The sequence below is a fragment of the Bos mutus genome, chromosome 20 (genome assembly GCF_027580195.1).
Source record: "Bos mutus isolate GX-2022 chromosome 20, NWIPB_WYAK_1.1, whole genome shotgun sequence".
In the NCBI taxonomy this organism is placed as follows: domain Eukaryota; kingdom Metazoa; phylum Chordata; class Mammalia; order Artiodactyla; family Bovidae; genus Bos; species Bos mutus.
The window spans coordinates 58,808,364-58,827,643 of record NC_091636.1 but is presented as its reverse complement, the minus strand read 5'-3'; the positions used below and the strand labels follow the sequence as shown (position 1 = coordinate 58,827,643).

Here is a 19,280-nt window from a genome sequence, read left to right as displayed (position 1 = left end):
ATGACTGTAGCTTTGTAGCATAGTCTGAAGTCCAGCAGGTTGATGCCTCCAGTTCCATTCTTCTTTCTCAAGATTGTTTTGGCTTTTTGAGGTTTTTGTATTTCCGTACAAATTGTGAAATTATTTGTTCTAGTTCTGTGAAAAATACCTTTGGTAACTTGATAGGGATTGCACTGAATCTGTAGATTGCTTCGGGTAGTATACTCATTTTCACTATATTGATTCTTCTGATCCATGAACATGGTAAGTTTCTCCATTTGTGTCACCTTTGATTTCTTTCATCAGTGTTTTATAGTTTTCTATATATAGATCTTTTGTTTCTTTAGGTAGATTTATTCCTAAGTATTTTTTTCTTTTCGTCTCAGCAGTAAATGGGATTGGTTCCTTAATTTCTATTTCTGTTTTCTCATTGTTAGTGTATAGGAATGCATGGATTTCTGTGTATTTTATACCCTGAAACTTTGCTATATTGATTGATTAGCTCTAGTAGTTTTCTGGTGGTGTCTTTAGGGTTTTCTATGTAGAGGATCATGTCATCTGCAAACAGTGAGAGTTTTACTTCTTCTTTTCCAATCTGGATTCCTTTTATTTCTTTTTCTTCTCTGATTGCTGTGGCTAAAACTTCCGAAACTATGTTGAATACTAGTGGTGAGAGTGGGCACCCTTGTCTTGTTTCTGACTTTAGGGGAAATGCTTTTAATTTTTTGCCATTGAAGATAATGTTTGCTGTGGGTTTATCATATATGGCTTTTATTATATTGAGGTATGTTCCTTCTATGCCTGCTTTCTGGAGAGTTTTTATCATACATGGATGTTGAATTTTGTCAAAGGCTTTCTCTGCATCCATTGAGGTAATCATGTGGTTTTTATCTTTCAGTTTGTTAATGTGGTGTATCACAGTGATTGTTGTGAATATTGAAGAATCCTTGCATCTGGGATAAAGCCCACTTGGTCATGATGTGTGATCTTTTTACCGGGTCCCTCTTCTGTGTTTCACATCTGGGGGAGCCCCTGCTGAGCCTTCCTTAGGTTGTCTCCTGGGCGCCTTCCAGGGCCCCGCTCCTGTGGGTCCTGGCAGTCTGTCCCTGGAACCTGCTGAGGGTCATGAGGCCAGTATGTGGGCAGGTAGCTTTTGGGTTCTAGACCCGGCCTGCCCTAACCCTGAAGCTTGCTGTGTTCTCTGTCCCATACCCTGTTGCCTTCTGAGGAAGTTTGCAGGTCTGAAGAACTAGCTCCACGGCCCAGAGGAAGAGTACTGAAGTTGAAACCCTCTGGGATCCACCTTCTTCCTCATCTCCAGTAGTGGTACCTCATTTTGCCCAAAGAGTCTCTTGGTCCACAGACTTTGTGCATACATCTTTGTGCTCATGGCCTTGTAGGGAAAGTTGTCCGTTTTTTGCTTTGTTTTCAAGAAATGACGTGGCTTCCTCTTTCCAGTCATACCCATAACAATTTTCAAGGGCTCATGAAAGTCATGCAGCTTAGAGATTTGGCAACTTGAACACTGGTGGCTCAGATGGTAAAGAATCTGCCTGCAGTGCAAGAGACCAGGCTTCGATTCCTGGATGGGGAAGATCCTCTGGAGAAGGAAATGGCAACCCACTTCAGTATTCTTGCCTGGAGAATTGCATGGACTGAGGAGCCTGGCGGGCTGCAGTCCATGGGGGTCACAGAGAGTCAGATACCGCTGAGCACTAACACACACACATAGGAGGCTCCTAAACATGCACGTAACCTTTGTTTTTAATCACCTAATATTCCCTCTGTCCTTCCACCTTGATACTGTTGAAGATGAACTCTTTTTCCCTGAAACTTCAATTGATTCCGGTTTTGGCTGTTGGAGCCTGAGTGTCCAGACCCACAGAAGATCTTTTCTGCAGAACCTTTGAAATATTTGAGAATGGTGAGCAGGTCCCTCCTGGCCTCAGGTTCTTCTTTAAGCATCTGCGCTTTTCCTCACTACCCCCCAGTAGCATCCACACTTTGCACTGCCGTGGATCACAGCACACCAGCTCTCATCTCTGTGACCTGTGCAGGGTACACGCTGTCCTGCCTTGTCCTGTCCAAGTTCCCGCTCATAGAACTCTCCAGAATGCCCGGGGTTTTTTGTTCCTTTAGTTTCTTTTTTTCCACCCAGATCCTTCCCCACTTGTACTTAAGAAATTAATATTTTGAATGTAAATGTGACTTTACACATATCTTTGAATTTCATCTTAGTACTTCTTTCAGTTCCAGTTCTTGCTCTTCAGATCTTTGGATAGTATTTTTTTTTCTCTGCTGATGCACCGATGAGTTCTGAGGATTTGGTAACCCAGACTTGCCTTTTTACCTAAGCTGCTGGTGAAGCTCCATGGAGAGGGGCCCAGCCGTGAATATGTGGCCGTCGCTGTTTGCTGTGTCCTCATCCTCGTCGGGCTCAGTGACAGGTGGGGACGCATTCTCCCTCACCATCCCCTATGATTTCTGCTGGTACCGTCTTTAAACGAAAACAGCACCCTGGGCCTTTGGTCTCAGTAGCAGTCCCTGGATTGCCCAACAGAGGTGCTTCTACCTCGGGACACATTTATATCTGATAGGAACAGTTGTCAGTGTGGGCTCAATAGTGACATTTAGAAGGAAAGGATTGGCTTATCAAATGCAATCTTGATTTCTTCCCACTTGCGTGTAGATACAGCTAAAAACCTCATTTGTAATAATAGAAGCATGATTAAATGATGGTATAAATTCTCTGCTTTAACTTTGCTGAGGATCAAAATACAGAAATAAGGGAGAATTTTACATGTAGAAACTTGGCCTGTGAGAAAACGTCATTAATTAAAAAGGACAGTGTTATACTTTATGTATTTTTCCCCCATGGATTATCTTATGATTTTTCTACATTTTGTTGTTTGTCCTATGAAATTACCCATTGGAAAGCTCCCTAGCATTTAAGAATTCACTTAATTTCTCCTGACAGAAGTGCTCCCTTAGTATGAATTTGGAGTTCTGATGACTTTTTTTCATCCTTCCCTGATTTTCTAGACGATTAATAAGGAGAATCACTCCAGGAGATGGTGATGGACAGGGAAGCCTGGTGTGCTGCAGTCCATGGGGTTGCAAAGAGCTGGACACGACCGAATGAGAGAACAGAACAACAGTAGGGAAAATGGGACTGAGTACTGCTGAGACCCTGCGCTGTGCCATTGCCTCCCTCTGGAGCAGGGGTGGAGGAGTCAGGCATTTACCTGCCTCCCGCCCCTGGCCCTGGGGCATCAGCGCCCAGTGCACTTTCCCCAGAGCCAGGACTGCCTGCGGGAAGCCCCCGGGGTTGGTGGCAGTGGGACTCTGGATGGAGCCCAGATGTCCCCTGTGATCTGGGGGTGTGGGTGTCTCCCACGGCGTGCACAGGGTCCCTCCTCCCTCTGCCCTCCTATGGCTAACCCCTTATTACATCCAGATTTGTTCCTGCTTTCCTGGAACCTTCCTTATTTCTCTCGGCAGAAAGCCGTGGCTCTGTCTCCAAACACCTGCTGTTAGTTCTTCGGGACATAGGTTACAGCCTGTGCAGTAATTCTTGTCATTTCCTTCTCTCTCCATCAACCAGAATTGTGACTTAAATGCAGTTGTTTTCTCTCTCTCCTTTCTTCAATAATGGAATCCAGTAAACATAAATAATAATAAAAATGTGTCCTTGGAGATTCTGCTTTGTAAAATGCTGTTAAAAAGGTATCAGTTTACTAAAAAAATGGAGTGTGCTCTTTTAGAAGAATTAATGCATCCTTCAAACATTACTAGTTTAAACAAAGATTTACTTGTTAAATATTCTTTCTTGGACCAATCCACTCCCCTGTTTCCTGCCGTCCCCCTCCTCCCCCTCCCCCAACACAAAAAACAACCCTAATTAAAAAGAGGGAAAAAACACAGCTCAGCACTGCTGCTTAACCATCAGTCTCATTTCTTTGTCTTCCTTAATGGGGTTGGTTGTGCCTTCTCCCCTCCCGTCTTCTCAGGAAGGACTCACAGCTACAGTTGCGCCTGTTCCTGGCTGCACGTTTCAGCTTCTCTGTCCTTGGTGGCCCAGGATTCCGTGGGATGCTGCCAGCTCGTATCCTTTGACAAATGGTGACTGTTTGACTTTATTTTCACTGTCAGCATTTGTTTTTCAAACATAACACCCAAGAGGCCATGGCTTGTGAGGGAAGATGGATCCCGCAGTTAAGAAACACAGTGGTTCTCGCCCCAGAGTTCCATGTGCTCTGGGAGGACTCCGTGTTGACCTTGACTGACCTTAGAGCCCCTCAGCCGGTTGAGCAGGCGTCCAGAGCCTCTGCCTGTGCAGATCGCGGCTTCCGCGCCTGCGGAGCTGAACGCCTTGTAGACTTTATCCCGTAGGGGTTCTGGAATGTTTTGGTTAGAGGAGCTTCATCACTCGCCTTAGCAGCAGCAGCAGCGTTTGGGGACCGTGTTGATGGGAATCCTGCCCACTGTTTTCATGACCTTTCAGCAAAAAGACAGCCAGCAGCTGCTGGGAAAGCCGTGTCCTAGGGCTGCGAGGCTGTCCCCTGCTCACAGCCTCTGTCCAACTGTTAGATCACAGGGCTCGGGGCCTGCAAGGAGCCTTTTACTGCCCGCTTATCCACTGATGGCACCGAGCAGCGCTGTTGAGGCTTTGAGCTTGTGGTTTTGTCGTATTGAGAGAGCCGTAGGGCATCAGTGCGCCAGCACGTGCTTGCGTCTGCTTAACATTAGCTCTGTCACGATGCCGGACTTGGTTGGTTTGGGGAAGTCTTGTGTCCCTTGTGAACTGCGCTGTCCTTGTGTGATTAACACATGGGCTTTAGAGAAGGATCATATCTTAGCATCTTTTAAATGCTCCTGAGATAAACTTCCTTTATAACACACTTGTTCCATCATGTTTCTTTTTAGTATGTCCTGTATGTGGAAGCTTCCTGAAGTTTCAGGAAAAAACAGTGAGGTGGTTGAGAGTAGAGGGCAGATGTTTTCTGGGTTCTGTTTTCATCCTGCCTTTTGACCTCCTTCCAGCGTTGCTATGCTTTCCCCGTGGTTCCCATCCTTTTCTGCATCGATTGTCATCTTCTTGTTCAGCAGTGTCCTTGATCATCCTTGCTATTCCGAGTCTTCACCAGAGATCAGACTTCTCCTGTGAGAGCCTGTTTCCACTGAGCTGCAGACTCAGTGCCACACCCAGCTTGGGGCCTCCATGTATAGGGCCTGTCCACCTGTCTTGGCTCCTGGCGGCTCACGGCCAGCGTCAACTGTCAGCAGACCTCAGTGTGGAGTGATGTACTTTCTCATCTGTTTGTGTGAGTCCACCTGTAGCTGTTGGCTGTTCAACATCTTCACTTAATACAGCTTGTTTGTAATTAAAAATTAAAAATATTGTGGGCTTTTTGGTTGCCTGTTGGGTCTTGGCCTTCGTGTGATTGCAGAAAGCATCTAAGGGATCATGGATGTATTAGATTTTCTTTTTGTCTATTGATGAAGTATAGTGAAGGGACAAAGGGAGATTTCACTTATTTAAAACCGTCGGTGGTTTAGTTGCAAAGCTGTGTCTGACTCTTGTGACCCCATGGACTGTAGCCCGCCAGGCTCCTCTGTCCATGGGATTCTCCAGGCAAGAATAGTGGAGTGGGTTACCATTTCCTTCTCCACCTTAAAATCATTAGTGGTCATTATTTGTAGTAAAACTTGCCATGATTTTAGCCATGATTTGAAAATTACTAGCTGCTCCTGCCCCATATACTTTAATTTTTTTTGCCCAGTGTTCAGTACATAGGATTTTTACACCCAGGATTCGTGTAGTTTAGACTTTCACAGCTGTAGTCAGTGGGTCATTGCTATGAATTCCAGTGGCTATAAAACTTGGTCTGAAAATTTATCAGTGCTTTTATGAGCCCAGTATCTCTTCTGTGTCTGTCCACGAAGTGATAAGTAGACACTATAAGTTTCTGAAGCCTTTGTGCATCTTTGAATAGAGATGTTTATGTAAAGTGTTACTATCTCCTCCCCCCACCCCAGTAAAAAGCTGTTATTAAACCTTTGGTGTGATTTTTTAAATCTGTAGCATCCTGATGTACTTTGGAGAAAATGGAGCAATTTGTTTAACCCACCGTAGAAGCTGACTCTCAGGCAGTGATCAATAGATTTTGGTGGAGTAGGATAGGCATTAATGCGATTTGTATATGAGTGTGGAGGCGTGGTAGCCAAGGGGCTGATTTCCCTAAAATGTTAGCGGACTGTCAGATCTCAAAGGCATTTTAGTCCTTTTCAGTGACTGGATCCAGAACCCCTGGGTCTTTCCCATAAAATTAGGGCCCCTTCCTCTCTCGCTGGTTTCTTCCACCATACTCTGCTTTCTCTCTCTCTCCTTTTCTTCCTTCCCCTTAAAAGGCTAGGAGTAAATTTTCTCAAACTGGAAGCCTTTCTGGAGGATTACGGGAGAGGATCTAAATTGAATCCTGGAGGCTGTTGACATCAACTGAAAAGTAAATACATGAAACATTGACAGAGATTGTCCTTCCCCATCCTAAGGGGGTGGACATTCTGCTAACAGGGGAGCAGCTCTGAGGAACGTTGGAAAGACACGAGCAGAATAGAAGTGTTAAACGTGGCCACGAGAACAGGTCTGCTGGGCCCTGAGCGGGCGCCCAGTCCCAGGCTGGCACACAGCCTGACAGAGTTCCGTGCGTGCCTGCTGCCCACGTGTCTGCCTGCCTTACTGCACACCTGCCCTGCGCGTGATCACGTGGAGAAGGCTTCCTGCCTGGCCTGTGGAGGCGCAGGGGGACCTGGGCGCCTTGCTGTTCTCATGCCAGGCACCTGGGCATGTGGGGAGGGGCTAAAAGACAAGTGGCGATAATGGGGGAAGACAGGGGAAAATAGATGAAATAGGTGAGAAGGTGATAGGTGAGTAACCTCTGGGGCACACCAGGAAAATTTTTAAATATTTTGAAGCTGATTTGATTGATGAGAAGTAGACTTGTCTGGATTTGGCTAATTCATGGCATGTATTTTCATAACAGAAACTTACAGACTGCCAATTGAGAAAAAGCATTTGCCTCTTTACAAATTTAGTTTTCACTTTTTCCAGGTGAGTTTTTGAGCCTTGCATTTACTGTCACATATTTTACGTTGCCTTGCTTTAAGTTATGACACGTGTTAAGCCATTTGTAGCCAGGGATAGAACTTGTAACAGAGGACATAATTGTCTTCTGATGTTTGTTTGATAGCTTATAGGGCTTATTCATAGTGGTCTTTAAATTGCTTTTTCCTACAGGTGATTTGATGTAGCAGAGGGAGTGTTGGTGTGGGGTTTTATCTTACATGCTGTATTTGGAATGCGGACTTGACAGAACAAACCCAACGGTGGATAGTTGAGGATCATCCCACAGTCTGAGACAATCTGTAGACATCTGTAGACAATCTCTCTGCAACAGGCAGGTCTGCCTCACTCCTGTTACAAATGGGTTGACTTCTGTCATTTGCAGAGTGAAATAGATAACTGTTACCTTGCTTCATGATTCCTCGAAGCTTCTCCAACCTTCTCCAGTGAACAAGAGCTCTTATGGAAGGTGGGCATGGGGTGGAGGGTGGGCAGTGGGAAGAGTTTTCTTCGAATCAGAGAATTGTTTTCCTGTTGTGAGTACCTCCCCCTGGAAAGAACTGCTGGAAAGACTGAATCCTAGTTGTGCCCTAGTAAATGTTTCCAAAATATTTTTTTTCAGCAACTTTGGGACCTAGGTGTTTTGAATAGCTTGTTAAATAGGCTTTCTAAGAGGCAGACCCAGTTAGCTCTACTGAGTAGTATTTCGATGTTGACTAGATTTATGAGACTATACCGGAAAATAAATTGCAAACTTGAGTCTTGGGACATTTTTTTTTTCTCTTAATATATATATTTTATTGCAGTGTAGTTGACTGGCTGTGTTTCAGGTGCACAGCAGTGTGATTCATTTATACAGGTATACATATTATTTTTGAAATTATTTTCCATTATAGATTATTACAAGATATTGACTATAGTTCCCTGTGCTGAACAGTAAACCTTTGTTGCTTGTTGTGTATCTATTTTTTTAAAATTAGAAATCTAGCATTTTATTCATACTAAGTCAAACAAGTGGAATAAAAATGTCATAAATTTTTTAGTCAAAAAATTCAGAACTTTTCTAAAATATATATATTATACATATTATATATATACACACACACACACAAAAGCTTTTCTACTATGCTTGATAAAGGGTTGAGAAAGAACATTAAAAAAAAGACATGGAGAAATTGGAAAACATAAACTAAATGAAATGGGGGCACTGCATGTGACATTGTAAGTGGGCCTTTGGTCCCTAAAATCACTTCTCCTAGGCTGGAGAGGAACTGGCTTCTTCCCTGCTTTTCTTGCCTTGTCACCAGCTTTAGAGCTCAGGCTGGCCTCCCCAGTATTCAAACAGATTCCTTTTTTAGAAATAAAAGTACCTGGCCTCTGTGATACATAACTGTGAGTCATCCAGTGGATGGATATTAAAGAACTCTAAAAACATGCTTCAAGTGAGTTTTTCACGTTGTTCCAGAGCACACTCTAAATTTGGACTCATTTGAAATCGAAGTGAAAGGCTGTTCCTGGTGGAACGTTCTGGTTGGTGCTGCTTTGAGTTGTTCTCTCGAGCGGGCAGGGTCAGCCTCACCTGGCAGAGGCACTGGGGTTACTTGTGTCCGCCTCTGAAATGCTGGCCTCTCTTTCGTATATCCATAACAGTAACCAGTTTCTGATGTGTGACACTTTGGGACAAAAAGCCTCAAGGTTTTGTCATGGAAGTGTGAGCCAAACTCGGTAGGTAAATTCAGGTTTATTTACAGATTTATGTTAATATTTGGTAATATTTGGGCAGATCAGAGCATGTGTGCTAAGTCACTTCAGTAGTGTCGGACTCTTTGCGACCCCATGGACTGTAACCTGCCAGGCACCTCTGTCCGTGGGATTCTCCAGGCAGGAATACAGGAGTAGGTTGCCATGCCCTCCTCCAGGAGATATCCTTGACGCAGGGATCAAACCCATGTCTCTTACGTCTCCTGCGTCGGCACGCAGGTTCTTCTTTGGGAAGCCCCCAAATTCAAGCTGAGTGCCAGCTCATACCAAGATGGCTCGCAATAGGAAAGTCATGAGAGGAACAAGTTACTTGGCTGGAGCAGCCAAAAGTGACGACCCAGAGCTTGATGGTATCTTGGGAGATGTCAGTTTTGGTCTGTCTGGCATATGTGTCTAATTATAGTGTCACAGACAGTAAGTCGCAGTCCTGAAACGTGCTGTATGCTCCTCCTCCCACCATTTTGAAATGCAGTACATGGTACAAACAAGGATGGCAAAGCTCATGCCCAGCCAAGGGTTAACAGGAGTTGACAAGTGTTGTTAAGAAAAAGCAAGTTCCCGGGTGTGTTTTTGTTGTTGTTTTGTTCATGGTTGAGACTCTGAGGTACAGAGAGGATGCCGTTCCTTCCGTGTTACCATGAAATTGTAAACATCGGCGTCGTGGGCCTTGTTTGGTTCAGTGTTACTGCCCACAGCTTGAGGACGATATCTGGTGTGTAACTGATGCTCGGTCAGGATGTATCTTTGAATCTCTGATTTTGAAAATCACCGTGCCAACGAGTGTATATAGCAGTCACATTCAATCTTGTTTAATTTGAACAAGTTATGTTTCTTTTGCTGTTGGACTTTTTGAGTTTATGAACAGAAATAAATTTGGAATGGGCTTGGCCATTTGAATTTTTATTTAAACTGATGTCTCAAAGAACTCTGAGTAAAAGCTGCTATGATTATTTTGTACAGAAAGCTTAAAGAGATTGTTACTACTTAAATGTTACATATTGTGTTGTTTCCTGATTATTAAAATGATATATTTGCTTATAGAACAATGACAGAATGAGACATGCGGGAAAGGGAAGAGGAAGGAATTATTAAAATAATAAAAGGAAGGCTTCTTTCTTTACAGGATAAGTGTTTCGTCATTGGCGTTTTCACTTGTTCCACAGCCTGAACCAGTCCTGGTTGAGCTGGGAGCTGACTCTGCTCACTTATAATAAACTTGTTGATAAGAAGAGTGAGTCTGGCTTTGCTTTCTTCATAATTATAACCTCACCTTTCTCCTCACCAGCTGAGAAGTTAGACTGAAACTTTAGGAGGAGGGACAGTGCCTTTGGATTCGTGAACACAGGTTTTATAAAATCACTAGTGTTTTATTTCTGACATCTGCCAGGTTATTCAAAATAAAAGGTTGAAAAGCATTTTGGTGAAAAGGACAAATGGTACACATGTTGGAGTTGAGTAAATACTTTGTGATTTGGTTTCAAGGGATCTTAGAACAATCATGATGCCAGCTTACTCTTTGTGGGTGCTGCCATGGAGCTGTCTGCAGTTCTCAGGAGAGTCTCCCTTGCCTGGATTACTTATTAAAAAGTACACTAACAAGTATACCATTATCCCCACTCCACAGATGGGGAAACTGAGGTACAGAGGTGTTAAGTAGCCCAAGGTGTAGAGTTAGTTAAAGAATGGGGTAGATTGAGTCTAGTCCCTGGTCCATCCTTATAGCCACTTAGCTTTAGCTGTTTTCAATTAAATAATTCAGTAGACATGAGTGTAAATGAATACAGTTTATTTTTTATGTGACTTATCAAATCAGACCCATTACTTCCCATGCTGTCTACAGAGCCTGATGGTATGAAAGCTGTTTCCTGTGTTTGAGGGAGTTTTCTGCCCTCTTTCTCATCCTTTTCCCCTGCCCCAATGCTGATGACTTAGAGATAACAACTTTTCACTCTAAACCGTTTTTCTCCTTAACCCTTTGATGTTTTTCAGTTTTTCTGCTATAATTCCTCTGGTTTCCAGGTTGGCCTTGTGAATTGAATCCCATGTTGCCTGGGAACGTCTGGGTGGGGAGAATTTAGTGGTGCAGTTCCAGTGGAAATACCGTGAAATGAGCCCATGCCCTTGTGTGCACAGTGAATGTATTTTTAGCAATTGAGCTTTGGCTCACTGTAGTGAAAATGTTTTTCCATGAATAATTCTTTAATGTTGGTCTTGGGTTTTTACTACAGATGTTGAGAATCTGGCTCTGGTTCTCCCTTTAAACATGCATATGAGTTGCCAGCTTGGTACGAGAGTTGTGGAATTGCATTGCTTTAGATGTATGTTTATTTTTACTTTTAGTTCTTATGTTATTTTTTAGTATTGTACTAGCACTGAAAAATGTGTCTACCCTTAGTTATTCTGCATTAAGTTCAAGCTTTAGCGAAGATTTTGGCTTCTGATTTGTGGTACTGTCTACTTTTGACTACCATATAGAAAGAAGTCTGGTGTTTCTGCTGCCATGATTTGATGAAGTACCCAATACCCTTAATGACATACTTATTATAAAATTTGGATGAAAATCTGTAGCCCAACTAGAAGTGGAATGATTCTGAGGTTTTTATCTCTTTCCAAACACCCAGTATTTCTGTAGAACTGGATTGGAGAGGGCAGGGAAAGGGTTAACCCGGAAACAAAAATGGCTGTTGCTCTTCATCATAAGTGCTTGACCTGGGAGAATTTGCTGGATGATTCTCACCCTAGATGGTACACACGACCAAGGCACGGTATGAATTCCCAGATGAGTGCAGTTCGCCTTCATGCTCCCAGGAATGTATTTTGTGTTATTTCTGCCCACCTAGGTTTAAACAGGTGTGTAGTTCATCTGCAGAGAGCGAGATGCTGCAGTTCTGAAAGTCTTCAGAAGTTAGTTCGTATCTGGCACAGACAATTGGCCTTTTTTGGTCAACAGAGCTAGTTTACGTAGTATTTAGTGGATGGATCTATGAAGAGAGATTTACAGGCTTGGTCTCTACTGGAGGCTCCTAATTTGAAGAGGGGGAAGACATCCCAGGAAAGAGATGGATGTCTTAGTCCCCAGCAGCCACTGCTGACCCATGACCCTGCTGTGGGGCACCAGGGCGGACCTGTCCGCCCAGGTGTGCAGGGAAGCCCGGGGACTGACAAAGGCAATCTCATCAAATGTAGGCAGTCTGAAGAGAAAGTCATCTGTAAAATCAATCACTCGGATTTTAAAAAACAATATTGGTGAACCTCTGATCAAAAGACATCGTTGTGGAAATGTGTGTGTGTGAAGCATGTCTGTTCCTAAAGAAATACGAGCCAATCGAAAGAGAACTTGGACCAGGCTGCCTTTCAAGCGTCCTGCTTGTGGCCTTTTTGCGGACATGCATGGGATCTGGTTGGCTGAGCATTGCATTTTCTCAGTTCCTGCCTGTTCAAATGATTCAGGCACGTGAAATTTCTGTATAGATATTTCTTTAATTTGCCTTCTCTCCCTCCCCCTCATTTAGTTGAGGCCAGACTCAGGTGCCTGGGGCACTGGCTTGTGGCACTTCTAACCCTTTGTAAATACCTGTCTCCCCTGCATCCCAAGAACTCACTACATTTTAATTCCTCCTCAAAAAGAATTGAATGACTGGCCTAGTCTATTCACAAGCGACTAAGGAAGAATTTACACAGATACTCCTACATTTGACACCTGTGGCCTTTGTAAAGAAAGCCAGATAACGCTGCATAGTAATTTAATCAGTTGTAGCCACACAAGTGCTTCTAGGATTTCCCTCTTAAATTGGGTAACCATAGCCTTCCCCTGAGATTGATACATATATAATTAATTAAGTAACCCAACAGGTTCTCCTGGAAAGGGGAGAAAGGCAGGTACAACAGCCCTGCCTTTGCAGACTCCGCCCCACCCCATGCCGCCCCCAGGGGCGTGACGCTGGGTAGGGGAGGCCCTGGACCACAGGGTGTTGGCCAGAGGCCTGTCCATTATGTGTCTGCCCCTGGGCTCCGCCCCGTGGGGCACGGCTGGCGTATTTCATAGTGTGTATCAAAAACGCCAGTTGGACTTGGCATATATATACGTTGCACTCCACAGCCACAAACATTGAAATGATTTTTCTAGAAATTAGAAGTTACTGGCCACAGATTACGTGCTGGTTCTGCATTGCAACGTAGTGTTCTTTTACCACCATTTGAGAATGGCAGCAGATACTGTGTACTTATTTTCATCATTAGCACATAAGGTATAATTTATAATCTTTTAGAAAAATGAATAAATCATGGGTCAAATGCATAGGGATGTTCACTATGACGATAAAGTAGACAGTAATCAGGACTTAGAGAATTAGGCCACAGTTGAAAAGTACACTGGAAAAGAGAATTACATTAGGAGAGAATTAGTAGAATAGCTCTGCTTCTTCATCGTGAAATCCTGATTGTGTGTTGATTAACCTCTGTATTCAGTAACCCCAAACAGCTCATTTATTGTCTAATGTTTACATACACACTCTCTTTTTTTTTTTAAAAAAAGCTAAACATATTAGAGGATGTTGGCATATCAAAGATGTAGAAAAAGTAGAAGGAATTTAGAAAGATGAGAATTAGGTGTTAATGGATCTGAATGTAAATAAAAGGAGTTGAAGAAGATCCATACATCTGATGTTTGCAGATAATGTGGTTGTATTGTAAAGAGAGGAACGTGTTCAGTGTTAATAGTGATGACAGGAATAAAGGGTGCTTTCATCTGCTGAGTGCAATACATATACGATCTCATTCAGATATAAAAGAAGTGCCCCAGTCCCTTCTTAGAAGCCTAAAGTGCTTGTTTGCATGCTTAGTCGCTCAGGGGTGTCCGACTCTTTGCAACCCCATGGACTGTAGCCCACCAGGCTCCTCTGTCCATGCGGATTCTCCAGGCAAGAATTCTGGAGTGGGTTGTGTTTTCCAGGGTATCTTCCCGACTCAGGGTTTGAACCTAAGTCTCCTGCACTGCAGTTCAGTTCAGTCACTCGTTCGTGTCCGACTCTTTGCGACCCCATGAACCTCAGCGCGCCAGGCCTCCCTGTCCATCACCAACTCCCGGAGTTCACTCAGACTCATGTCCATCGAGTCAGTGATGCCATCCAGCCATCTCATCCTCTGTCGTCCCCTTCTCCTCCTGCCCCCAATCCCTCCCAGCATCCGAGTCTTTTCCAATGAGTCAGCTCTTCGCATGAGGTGGCCAAAGTACTGGGAGTTTCAGCTTTAGCATCATTCCTTCCAAAGAAATCCCAGGGCTGATCTCCTTCAGAATGGACATATCAAATAATTTGTTGTACAAACCCGAATATTCTTAAGAATGAAAGTGAATGCTATTGATAACTGCTGGGACAGCTGGTGTCAGTCAGAAAGAACTACCTATAAGGAAGTTAGTTACAAGAATATACTAGGACCCGCTTATTCACTGAACCTAACTTGGGCTTTTCCACGAACATTTACTTGTCAAGAATAGAAGAGGGAAGGGTCTGCATAATAGCAGTACAGCCGCTCATTGACTTTATCTGGTTTGTTATTGATTAAACCAACATTCTGTATGGACATAACGTCCTCAGAGCAGAGTTTGAACTGCCCTTTAAGTCAAAATTGTAAAACCTTGAGTGCGCTTTTACAAGTTAGAAATGGTGACTTTGCAAGGCATAGTTTACTTTGAAGGTAAAAGAACGATGATAGTGAAGGGAAAGCGCCATATATGGCATTGTTATAACAGCTGATGAGATTCGGAAAATGGGGTATGTGAGAAAGCTTTCTGCTGGTGGTGGGGAGGAAATGGAGGCCCTGCTGGGAAGTAACTCAGAAGTCTGTCAATAATTGCTCTGATTACAGGAGTTCGGATTTGAAAATGTCTGCAAAACTGTATTTCCATACAGCTTCTCTTAATAACAGTTTTGAATCGATGTTTATGTGTGTTTTGATGGTAAAGAATCTGCCTACAATGCAGGAGACCTGGGTTTGATCCCTGGGTTGGGAAGATCTCCAGAAGAATGGCATGCCAACCCACTCCAGTATTCTTGCCTGGAGAATCCCCTTGAATAGAGCAGCCTGGAGGGCTACAGTCCACGGGGTCGCAAGAATCAGAAACAACTGAGAGACTAACACACTTACGTGTGATGTATATTGTTGCCTGGTCCTCAGTTTGGATCTGTATAATTTCCTCAAGATTTAGTGCATTTTGTTAGAAGGGCTGTGGAAGTGATGCCGTGGTCTTCTCTGTGCATTTTACCAGGAAGCACACCTTGTGGGTATGTCTGTCCCATGACTGGTGACATGAGCTGTGATCACTTGGGGTGGTTCCTACCAATCTCTGTTGTAAAAATTAGTAACTTTCCCCTTTGTAAGTAATACATATCTTATGGGGATTTTCTTTGAAATGGTATAACTGTCTCATTTCTTATTCTTTTCCCCATTAATTTTTTGCCCATTGTTAATTTTTGCGTGTCTGGTTTTTGCCAAATGGTAATTTTCTAATTCTTTCACTTTTATTAGTTGGAATCCTTCTGTAAAAGTGTGCCTTTCTCACTTACTTGTTTATATTAGAATAGGATCAGAGATTATTGTTTTGTTCTGTTGATTATTGTCCATTATCATCATTATTTTTGTTCCAGTTGTTCCAGGTTGGCCAGTGGGAGCCTGTTCAAGTTTCAGTTTGTCCTGAGCACTTTCTGAGGTCTTTGTACTTTTTTCTAAGCACTTCCTCACTTTTTTGGTCTATTCTGTTTTAGTTGGTGGTATGTACATGGAATTGCTATTGTAATAGATTTTATGTAAACTTATGTACACATCTGTGACTAAATACATTAAAAAAATTCTCTCACTTTATTTAAACGTTAGTGGTGGTTGCCTTTGAATTGTGGAATTACTGGATATCTATATTTCTTTCTGGAAAAAAAAATGACCGGTTTCATATCTGTTACTTTTATCAGGGGGAAAACACCTTAAAAATAAAAGAACCCAGTAGATATTAGTTGTGATTGGAAGTCACACATCTTGGGGGCTTCCCTGGTGGTCTAGTGGTTAACACTCTGCTCTCCCAATGCAGGGGTTACTAGTTTGATCCCTGGGCAGTGAACAAAGATCCAACATGCCATGTCTTGTGGCCAAATTAAGAATAAATATGGGTGCATGCTCAGTTGTGTCTGACTCTTTCCAGCTGTATGGACTGTAGCCCACCAGACTCCATTGTCCATGGGATTTTCCAGACAAGATTATTGGAGTGGGTTGCCATTTCTTCATACAGGGAATCTTCCCGACCCAGGGATTGAACCTGCATCTCTTGAATGTCCTGCTTTGGCAAGTGGGTTCTTTACCACTTGAGCCATCAGGGAAGTTAAAAAAAAAATAAAAAGGAGGGAGTTGAAAAAATAGAAAAATATTCATTAAAAAAAAAAAGGAAGAAAGCACACAGCTCTAAGTCTAACAAAGTGTCCTGCCTGTCGTTGGGAAGATGTGTGTTTTTGGTTGCATTGTATGTGAAGTGGAGTACTGTCACTCAGTGCCAGTCTGATGAGCTGAAATGACCTTTCTACCTTTAGAATTCAGGACATCCTCAAACCTGTGCTCTCCTCCTTGGGACCCATGAGACACTTAGCCTGGGAGGCTAAGTGACTTGTCCAGAGTCAGAGAGAGAAACTTGAGAGTAACTTGAACCCCCTAATTCTGAATCCAGTGTTCTCAGAAAAACCTTAAGACTGTTTTTGTTCGTTAACCACCTTCTAGCTACAAGGTAGGTACTGCATGGAGTGTTAAAGAGCCGTCAGCTTCCAACTTGTCTATGCCTCTCACTGGATAATACTGCAGAACTTTATATGCCGAAGTCATCAAAGACCATTTTGGCTGTGGTGGGTGATTATCCACTTCAGGTGACTCCGAATGGGTTTCTTGGTAGACTGTAGTTTGAAATGCTGATGAATCTACTGCACAGTGTTCATCTTATAATTACGCTCTACAATTGTGAAAACGTGGTTCGGTTGATGGGGCTTCCCAGGGTGGCTCAGTGATAAAAGAATCCGCCTGCCAATGCAGGAGCTGCAGCTTCGATCCCTGGGTCAGAAAGGTCCCTAGAGGAGGAAATGGCAGCCCACTCCAGTATTCTTGCGGGATAATCCTATGAACAGAGGAGCCTGACGGGCTGTATAGCCCATGGGGTTGCAAGGACTGAAGCGACTGAGAACGCACGCAGTTGGTTGATAGGATGGAAGGCTGGTGAATTTGTGCCAATTGTTTAGATTTGTCAGCTTTTTCTAGAATGAAGACATGCCTCCTGAGAGGAAAAACCTTCTTGTGCACTGTTCAGTGACACCTGTGGAATGTCAAGAACGCCTTCCCTGATTCCCCAGACTTGTTCTGGATCCCCTCGCCTACCATTCCACAGCACCTTGCCCTGGATCGCTCACTTCCTGTGGTGCTGGTCACGTGTGTGTGTGTGTGTGTGTGTGTGTGTGTGTGTGTGTGTATGTATCAAGGTGCTTCCTGTCTGTCTTGTCCTCAGCCCCAGGCATAGCACCCCTCACATGGCAGGAGTGCAGTAAAAGTGAGAACGCCCTTCATCTCTGGCTGCAAGACAAGTGCTGTCTTGTTGAGCTGGGGCCCCTCTTGATCCGCTTCTGTTTTTTTTAAAGAACATTTAAAGACCCAGTTCCTAAAACAGTTATATCATTAGTCAGGGCTTTTGGTCGCAAGCAGCAGAAAAATGTCCGTAACCAATGATAAGCATCTCTGATAGTAACAATAGCACATATTTGTCATGAACTGTGGAGGGCCTGAGAGCTTTTTCTCTACGTGCAAGCTTCAAGATTAGCCTGCCACAGTTTGATGAATGCTGACAGGAGACACAGAGTCCTGGGTCAGAGACAAAGGACGTTTATTACTCCTGGTAGTAAGAGTTGTCATGGTATCAGTGTTTTTTGGCACCAGTTCTAGAAAACCCAATCTCCCCAGGATGATGTGCAGGAGGCCATCAGCACTGTACAGCCAGTGGCTCCTGTCACAGGAGAGGATCCTTGAATTTCTGGTACCTGAATCATTTCTACTGGACGGTAAGCCTGGCTGCTCTTGACTCTGCAGAGAGATCTCTCTGCCTTCCAATCCTGTGAGCACACCTGCCCTTCACTCTGGAGGGAGTCACTGTCTCTATCTTCTCAGTCCATTTGCCATAAAATTTTCCTTGTAATGAAGATCTGGAACAAATACAGTGGCTCCTCACTTGATGTGTAGGTTCCTGAGAGACCCCTGGTCCCTGCCCGGTCTCTGCCAACAGTATGCATTGTGGAGACAGAAAACAAAGGGAAAAAATGTCACCGGAATCCTGCCATTCTAAGATAATCACCATCAAAGTTACAAAATATATACTTCTAGTGTTTTATCTCCATAAATACAGGTGTTTGTACACGGCATGAATTTCATGCATTGCAAATAAATGTGCACAATACATGTACAGCTTATACCTGGAGTTTTTTCTGCCAACACTGTACTGTGCCTGTTTCCCTCTCCAGCCACCTGGCCCTGCTGGACATGGTGAGGCCTCGGTGCCCAGTCTGCCAGTCCTCTGGGCCCTGCTCTCTGCCTTGCACTCAGTTGTACTGAGTATAGAATCAGCGTTTTAGAGAGTCAAGAAGTTTCAGATCATTTGGTCCAGCTCTTTCATTTAAGGTGTTCATGCTGTCATCTCACATAACTACATTTTCCTGAGACCTTCCGGAAGCAGCAGCACAGCCTTAATGTTGAACTTGGGGCACTGTGAGAAGTTGGCGGTTTAGTCACATTGCGTGAGTGATCCTACCCCTGAGGTTGAACCATAAGTAGGAGGGCCTTTGCATTGGGCTCTGACTAGGTTGTAGTCAGAGATCTGGGATCAGACGCTTTGAACCTCTTTAGAGGTTCTGTCTTGATCCTGTCCAGTCAAGCCCACAGTTGACTACTGTCAAAGCAAAGCAGAAGACCACCTTTGCTTATACCTGTAAGTAACCTCAGACCCCTCAGGAATCAGACTGGTGGTTGTGGAGTAAATGGGTGCCTTGGGACCTCCTTACCCAAACAGGAGTTAGTTTTAAAACTTATTCTTCCAGTCAGACTCAATTCTCTGTGAATAGTAGCAAGAGAGTTCATTTTCAGCATATATATATATATATATATATACATACACACACAAACACACGTATATTTATATATACATACATATATGTACATTTCAGTATATGTATATATATACACACACACACACGCCTTTCAGTTTATTAAAGACTGTCAAAAAGTCTTTTTCTGAAAAGTATTTCCCCAGACCTGCGACTGAGGGTGTTAAATTTTCATATTTCTAGGTTCCATTAAAGACAGTTGTGAGGTATTTATATTATTAAAATTTGCCTTGATTTAAAAAATATTC

General features: G+C 43.5%; 1 protein-coding gene and 1 long non-coding RNA gene across 6 annotated transcripts in view; both read left to right on the top strand.

Moving 5' to 3' along the window:
- Positions 1 to 7,971, top strand: part of LOC138984206 (uncharacterized) — a 39,384-nt gene extending 31,413 nt beyond the window's left edge. Inside the window, exons 2-3 of the long non-coding RNA XR_011461472.1 lie at positions 2,335 to 2,426; positions 3,022 to 7,971. This is a non-coding gene — a long non-coding RNA (uncharacterized lncRNA). The remainder of the gene's footprint in view (positions 1 to 2,334; positions 2,427 to 3,021) is intronic.
- The window catches only part of TRIO (trio Rho guanine nucleotide exchange factor), a 363,874-nt gene that overhangs the window by 36,617 nt on the left and 307,977 nt on the right, over positions 1 to 19,280 (top strand). The gene's annotated exons all lie outside the window — the stretch shown is intronic.